This window comes from Oryza glaberrima, chromosome 12, assembly GCF_000147395.1.
Source record: "Oryza glaberrima chromosome 12, OglaRS2, whole genome shotgun sequence".
Classification (NCBI taxonomy): Eukaryota; Viridiplantae; Streptophyta; class Magnoliopsida; order Poales; family Poaceae; genus Oryza; species Oryza glaberrima.
Genome location: NC_068337.1, coordinates 4,470,568 through 4,476,450, shown reverse-complemented (window position 1 = coordinate 4,476,450; position 5,883 = coordinate 4,470,568). Strand labels below are relative to the sequence as shown.

General features: G+C 42.8%; 1 pseudogene; it reads left to right on the top strand.

Moving 5' to 3' along the window:
- The first annotated feature begins 460 nt into the window (after positions 1–460).
- LOC127756905 (peroxidase 43-like) lies at positions 461–4,633 on the top strand (annotated as a pseudogene).
- The last annotated feature ends 1,250 nt before the right edge of the window (positions 4,634–5,883 follow it).

Genomic DNA, 5,883 nt, shown 5'->3' with positions numbered 1-5,883 from the left:
TTTCTCAAATTCTATGCACAAGTCTTTATGGGCCAGAAACTAATAATACATATTTTACATCGGTTTTCGTTAGCATGTTTTCAAACTACTAAATGGTGTGTGTCCTGCGAAAACTTTCCATATAGAGTTGCTCTCAAATATCCAATAAATTTATTTTTCAAGTATATAATAATTAAAATTTAATTAATAATGCACTAATGACTTTCTCATTTTTCGTGCCCTTACTTAATCCTAATCTTCATCTATCTCAAACGGGGATATATGCACCACTTCTCAAATTCCTTGTGAAGTCTTCTAGTCTCCTACTAACATGGGAGAAACTTGGTTACCAAGGCACGTTACAGCTCCGTTGCTCCGTTGCCCAAGAAATTTCCACAGCTCTTGTCATACAATAAACATGTGTCAATCCCCTGTATATAAATAACACCATAACGCAGGAACAGACACAACTACAAAACAATAGAAAGAAGGGTCTAATACAAAGATTGAGAAGCAGATAAAGATGGTTCTTGGCCTGGACTGCTTTGGTGTTCTTGAGAGGAAGAGGTCAAAGCCATCACCAAAGCAGCAGGAAGCTGAAGATGCAAAGATGCAGAAGGGAGCAGTAGAAGTAGAAGGAGGATCATCAAAGGCTGGGGAGAAGATGGAAGAGAAGGAGAAGAGCAAGAAGGGGAAGGAGTGCAGAGGGGCTCCTCTTCTGGTGCCTCACTTTCCTTGCCGTTCTACCCATGGCCTGCTCTAGTTTCAGTATCGTTTTGTTCTTAATTTCTTTCTTTCTTTCTTCGCTTGGCTTTTTTCTTGGAGGAGAATGCTTGGCTGATGAACACTGTGTTAGAGGCTTTGTTATAAAAGTTTGTCGGCATAGCGGAGCAGCGACTATGAAAGATTGTTCTTTCGTAAATTAATTGGGCATTTTCTAGGACAGAAGAAATTGGCATATTGAATCTGCATATTTTGGTAATATCACGTTGTTTTCCTCTAGATATAATTTTCCATCACGGTTTAGTTTCTGTTTCTATGAAATGATGAACTGCTGAGTTAATGAATTATGTGACGATGAATTATACAGCCATGGCTGAGAATTAAAAATTAACAATCTAGGGTGGATATTTTGTGATGTTCAAAACAGTAAGCAAATCTGAATTTTTGATAGTTCCGTTTTGAAGAGTACAGAGTTCTTTCTGAAATCTGAATTCATATTTGTGCTATATATCTCAGTTCTTTTTGAAATCTGAATTTTTACAGTTCCGTTCTATAACTGAAAGTAATATGATCCATCCCGATATTAACGTACATGATCGAAGACTGTTTCTTCAGCAAAAGTAGTACTGGAAGTTTCAGAAAAGTTAGGGCTTAAATGTACTACTAATATATACCTGTCTGATCATGAAGGTACACCTTGAAGACGATAAACAAATACTCCATCTGTTTTTATTTGCACCGTTTGACCACTCGTCTTATTCAAAAAATTTTAGAATTATTATTTTTTTTTTACTTACTTTATTATCCAAAATACTTTAAGCACAATTTTTTATTTTTTATATTTGCACAAATTTTTTAAATAAGATGAGTGGTCAAACAGTGTAAGGAAAAACTCAAAATCTCTTATATTATGGGACGGAGGGAGTATTTGATTATACAAATAGCCCCTGTACGAAGAGATTATGCCCTTGAAGACGAGAAACAAACATTTGATTATACAAATAGCTCATGTACGGAGAGATTATATCTAGTATTTGGAACAACAACAAATCAGTATTTTAACTAAACCAATATTCGGTTGCAATAACAGATGAAATAAAGCTGTTAATATTTTTTTTTACCCGAATCATCATTCAGGATTCATCAGTAACATCTATAACAAACAATCTCTCTTTCGTATTCTTTTGAAAGACTCTGTTTTTCATTTTTTTGTCTTTCTTCAAAAAGCCGGGTAATTACCTGTTTTGTAGAAAAAAACGAACAATCTTTTCTGAGCAATCAGGATTTCAATACCACCTTTTATAAATTGGCATTAAACAGCTTAATATCAAAAGACACAAATACAACTGCATCACCTTTTTCAAAATGTACTTGATTTCCTCAACATGAATGAAACATTTTAGAACAGTGACTTATAGACAGTGGACCAAACACTGTGAAACATCTAATTGAGCAGGTAAACAGCTCTATCAACCTGACCAGTAAAGACCATGCAACTTTTCTGAAGAGGCAAAATGACGGCCCCATTAACTTGCTCCCATAACTCTGTACTCCTCTTCCTTTGCCTTTACAAGCCTCCAAATCAACCCAGCTGTTCCAACACACACATGAAAAGAGAAAAGTAGTACACAAATGGATATGGTACTTGCATCCAGGCTTGTAAAAGACTCTAGTTTTGGTCAAGGCAAGCATCAAGAACCACATGCATTGATCCAACCTATTCTCTGCAATATCTGATCATATACATAAGCTAAGAGTAAATTCCACAAAATTTAAATACGGTGTATCACAGAACAAAGAGTATCGCAAAGCTACCTATTCAAGACGATGTATCACAAAACTACATATTTAGCACCAGATGTATCGTAGAACCATATGTTTAAGATAGACTATCACATAGCTACAAATTTAATAATATAGTTTTGTGAAAATTTTTACGTATGTTTGTTATCATCGGTAAATTTCAAGATCCGCCTCTGCCATATAACCATACTATATCGTTAAGATACTCTGGTGGAATACATATTTAATGTAGAGGCCGGAATAAATTCCATTATCCGAAAAAATATCTTACAAGATCTACACCCATGCTGGCTGCCACTCACCAGAACTATGCGCTATAAATACAACTTTGCCTTCATTGATGCTAAGGCCCCCCATCACCTGCAACCTCACACTTGTGCTTTTGCTAGCTTGTCCCTCCTCAGAAATGGCCATCCTGGCGCCCATGGCGGCAATGGCGTTCTTGCTGCTGATGGAGGCAATGAGCGTGTCACACGGCCAGCTTCAGGTCGGGTTCTACTCCGACTCCTGCCCCGACGCCGAGGACATCGCACCGCCGCCGTCCAGGACGCCGCCGGCTCCGACCCCACCATCCTCCCCGCCCTCCTCCGCCTCCAGTTCCACGACTGCTTCGTCCGGGTACGCGACGTCATTCTGTTTCGCGCTCGGTGGCGCGCCGGCGATCGACGCGGCGTCTGACGGTGTTGCGGCGTGGCGTGGCGTGGCGTGCAGGGGTGCGACGCGTCGGTGCTGATCCGGAGCGCGCGGAACGACGCGGAGGTGAACAACAACAAGCACCAGGGGCTGCGCGGGCAGGCCGTCGTGGACGCGGCCAAGGCGGAGCTCGAGGACCAGTGCCCCGGCGTCGTCTCCTGCGCCGACATCATCGCGCTCGCCGCGCGCGACGCCATCGCCATGGTAAGCATCGAGAACAGAGACATTGTGTTCGACGCGCGCCACGAGATAGGTGTTTGATGCGTGTCTCGCCGTGTCATGTTCGTCAGACGGGCGGGCCGTCGTTCGACGTGCCGACGGGGCGGCGCGACGGGCTGGTCTCCAACCTCCGCGACGCCGACGTGCTTCCGGATGTCGTCGATTCCATCCAGGTGCTCCGCTCCAGGTTCTCCGCCAGCGGCCTCGACGACCGCGACCTCGTCCTCCTCACAGGTACGCGCCGACACTGACACTGACAATCCGTCCATGGCTTCACCACCTCCATTGACACGATCAATGGCGTCGCCACCGCCAATGCAGCGGCGCACACGATCGGCACGACGGCGTGCTTCTTCGTGAAGGACAGGCTGTACAACTACCGCCTCCGCGGCGGCGGCGTCGGGTCGGACCCGTCCATCCCGGCGGCGTTCCTGGCGGAGCTCAAGGCGCGGTGCGCGCCGGGCGACTTCAACACGCGCGTCGCGCTGGACCGCGGCAGCGAGCGCGACTTCGACGACTCCATCCTCCGCAACATCCGCTCCGGCCTCGCCGTCATCGCCTCCGACGCCGCGCTCGATGCCAGCAACGCCACGCGCGGCCTCGTCACGGCCTACCTCGGCGCCGCGTCGCGCAGGTTCGAGCGGGACTTCGTCGCCGCCATGGTGAAGATGGGCACCATCGGCGCGCTCACCGGCGACGACGGCGAGGTCAGGGACGTGTGCTCCCAGTTCAACACCGACTGATTGATCGATCGATCGATCCATCGGTCGAACACTGTACATTTCTTCTGAAAGATCAAATCGATTCAAGAATTCAACAACAAATGAAATGATATACTCCATGAAAGAAAAGATTAGGATCTCTCTCTTTCTGTGTGTGTGTTCGTGTGTGTACTCCAAATGTGATACAAATTTCACATTGAAATTCGGCAGAATTTGAGGAATTAAGCTTGAAAGTTTGCTGGAGAAATCAGTTTGGTCGATTGTTCGAGTGGCGAGATCATGCAGCAATGCAATGCGAGTACTCTGAAGTTGGTCAGTCTCTGCTTGATCAGTGAAACACTGTACAATTCTTCAGAAAGATCAAATCAATTCAAGTATTCAACAAATGAAATGATATACTACTCCATCAAGGAAGATTTCCTCACTCTGTTCCTCCGTACTAATTTTAAATCTGCCACACAAATTTCAAATTGTACTTCGAAATTCGGCGGAATTTCAGTCTGTAGGCTTGTTTCAGTTGTGAATAATACTCTATGCAGAAATGTGATGCAAGGCAAGTACTCTGAATTATTTAGGGGTTACATTTCTGCTCGGTGCGGATTGGTGTCTTGAACGATAATAATAACCTCGCATGTTAGTGCGAGTTAATTCCGGTTGTTGAGCTAAGCTCTGATGATATGTACCACGCAGAACACCACAATCAATTGCTGTCAAGAACAGTTGAAATAAGCGTTAATATTCTCTGGTCACTGTCATCCGTGTTACTAGATTGTGATCAGTCGTTGTCATTTGCATGTAGATCATTAGATACGTACCCTGTAGCCATGTTAAGGAGGTATGTATGACAGTGCATTTAGCTACTGTCTCTCGAGAGTGTTCAACGATCGATATGGTTGCAAGGAGGACAAGTTCTTCCAATTGAACACATGGCAAGTAGTAGAGATTAATTCGGAGCCCATACGTAGTGATGGCAATTATTTGATTTGGCAAAAACAACATCGATATTAAACATATCAAATACTCCATACGTTTTATATTATTATCCGTTGTATTGTCTTTTTTTCTTCTCAAACTTCGTTAGATTTGATCGAATTATAGAAATATTTAGTAACATGTACGACACCAAGTTAGTTTCATTAAATGTAATATTGAATGTAATTTGATAATGCTTTTCTAAAAAAATATTATTATATTTTCTATAAACTTTATCAAATTTTTTAAAAAATGACTAGAAATAAATCAAAGCGACTTATAATATAAAACGGGGTATTAGGTATTTGCCTTTTTTTTATAAAAATACGCATTTACATTTTGAATAGACAACCTTAAAATCTCTATCCAACTTTTGGTGCCACACACCACCCCTAAATCAAATAAACCCTTTACCACTGTGAGCTCAAACATTTGAGGTAGCCAAGTGCAGACAGATCTTGGTACAAATTATTTGCCAACTTCAGAAAAATCGATAATCTTGGAAGTGGTTGACCACTTGATTTTGAGCTTTGTCGGTATCACGGATTTTGATAAACGTTGACCACTTTTCGACAAATTTTGATCAAATTTAGTGTATAACATTTGAATTTGTTTGAAAGCATTCAAAATTCCAAATAAAAATTAATTCCGAGCCATATCGAAACATTGGAAAACCGCGAAAAACTGACCGGCTTTCGTTGGCTTTGTGAACCTGCGCCGGGCGTGGCGTCGGCTAGTAGCATTGATGCCAAGTTCCGCTAGACCTACCAAC